General features: G+C 44.3%; 1 protein-coding gene across 1 annotated transcript in view; it reads right to left on the bottom strand.

The window, feature by feature from the left end:
- Positions 1 to 2500, bottom strand: part of itgb8 (integrin, beta 8) — a gene marked incomplete at both ends in the record, with an annotated part of 25355 nt that overhangs the window by 15616 nt on the left and 7239 nt on the right. The window lies entirely within an intron of this gene.

Genomic DNA, 2500 nt, shown 5'->3' with positions numbered 1-2500 from the left:
GGGCCCTTCTGTTTTCGTTTTAGCCTTAGTGTTAAATGTTTTTTTTTGCGAGAAATGCTTGAATTCAATCAATAAATGTCACTCTGCTTGAACTATGATCTTCAAAAAGTCATCTTCTTGAAAAGTTATGAAATGAATAAAGGTCAAAACTCGATTCACAAATAGCAACACTGGTTTGACTGGTCAGATCAGAAGGCTATCCTGATGTTCTGACCTGGGTCTAGCTCAGGGGTGGGCAATTTATTTTTCCAGAGGGCCATACAAGTAAGCGAAGGGCCACACATTGGAGATCATACCTGCCAACCAAGTAACACTCCTGATTTTCACGAGAGTCTCCCTATTTTTAACCCTCTCTCCCATTGTGATTGGTAATTTCTCGTTAATCTCCGAATATAATACTGATACAAATCCAATGGCTGTAGCAGATTAGATTTATTAACATAATTCTGCCTTTTATTGAGTTTTTGGGGGTTGTTTTGTTTTTCTTTGAGGATGTTGGGGGCCGGATTGAGATGGTCCAGGGGCCAGGTACGGCCCTGGGGCGTTATTTTGCCCATGTATGGTCTAGCTGGACCAAGATTCACTCAGTAGCAGTGTTGATCAAAGTTTAGCATCAACAAAAAAGTCCCGCAGACCATCTCATAGAATAGATCATAACTTTTGAATCCAGTCATCAAACAGTTATTGTCTCCCTCACGTCATAACCTACTAACCTACAAATGTCATATGACAGTTATACCGTTGAGTGAGTCACTGGATAATTTTCTGTCTGTATTTATTTTTCGTTGATTTGTTTTTATTCAAAGTACAGTAGTGACTAATTTCCTGTTCCAGATCGATATCTGATGTCTGTGTCTAAAAATAGCACCGTTTGGAGGCATGCATTGTACAGTTGTGTGTGTATGTGTGTGTCCATGATTGCTTGTGTGCGTACGTCGTACAGTATGTGTGTATTAGCTCCCTATTAGTGATGCCACAGTGTTTCCATTTGCCTCAACAACACACCAGTGTCATGCCTTACAGCTTTGGCAGAGCCAGAGTAGATTAGTAACCTCTGGTACTCTGGTCTGAGAGAAAAACACAAACACACTAAGCTAGCTCTGCAGACATCAGACTAGCAGACCATTCCCATGTGTCATTTACACCATGTACATTAATACGATGCTTTGTGCCAGGTTGGGATGAGTCCATCTGGGTAAGTGTGACATGGCCTGAGGGACCATGCAGTTATTTTACAAGTGCTTAAGGCCTTGGCCACACTGATCCGTGGTGTCTGTCCGTGTGCATTCATTTCTCTGTTCACTTCCATTCATTTTCAATGACAACTGTCCGACTGTCCATGGAGCACTCAGAAGCGTACGTATCCAGAAAATTTGCATACGTTTTGATGGACAGAAAGTTGAAGAGGGATGAACTTTTTCTGGATGGACGTATCGGATGGTCGGATGGTCGGATAGTCACTGTCCGTTTAGCCAATCAGAGTCGAGGTCTCAAGAGGAGGCGTTCCGAGATTTGTTTCAACTTTTCAAAGAAGATGGCCGAGGCGGTGAACGAGGCTATATGATTGATTGATTGATTTTCTTTATTTAAGTGTCATGCTTCGAATGAAGCCCAGCCCACATGGGCTTACAGGACACTTTTACTGTTCATCATTTAAACAAACAATATAAGGGATAGTAATAGGGGCTATAAGGGATTCCCCAGCAAAATGAGTAAAATTGTGTGATTTCACTAGGATTTCAGTGACTAGAAGTTAGTCCAAGGGGAGAATGTAGTGCATATACTTCTCTCCAGTTATCTGCACATGATCTACATTATATTATACTCGCGCTGTTCATGTCATTTGCATCAAGTCACATTTCCAAGGAGCTGCACGCAGGCTGCGCAGGCAGGCTTGCCGGCCGCGGAGCAGCCCCGGCGCTTTCGGCGGGGTCAGCTTGCCATTCCGAAGTGTCGGCATTCCGATCATTGACTTCTATGCTTTCGGAGAGGCGGCCCTTTTTATCTCCAAAAAATGTTTCGCCGAGAGGTTAGGTTCTGGGGGAGGTTAGGCTTAGGCGTGGGGGGTGGGAGAGGTTAGGTTTAGGGTTAGGGTCTGGGGGAGGGTTCTTTCGCAATGGCGAGACAGATCTCAATTTTGTCAGAATGCCGGTATTTCGGAGTGCCGACATTTCCGAATGGCGAGGTGTCCCCGCTTTCGGCGAGGGGTTTGACTTTGACGTAGACTCAGTTCTCATCGGACAGACATCTGTCCGTTCAATAATTCTGTCCATTTTCTTGGCATTTGCAAGGCCTTGCAGTAAAAACTGGAGGGATTGGCTACCCTTTTTTAAGTACTTTTTAACGTATATCGTGCCCTGTTGTTGTTAGCTTAGCTACACATAATCTTCACACAGAAATGACACAAATGCATGGCAGCCAACAGTAAACAGCATAGAGTACAGGCTGGGACTGCCACCCGTGCTGTGCGCGGTACATGAACCTGAAGGGCTGAATCCCT

The sequence above is a fragment of the Poromitra crassiceps genome (genome assembly GCF_964638095.1).
Source record: "Poromitra crassiceps genome assembly, chromosome: 11".
NCBI lineage: Eukaryota > Metazoa > Chordata > Actinopteri > Beryciformes > Melamphaidae > Poromitra > Poromitra crassiceps.
This window is presented reverse-complemented; position numbering and strand designations above follow the sequence as displayed.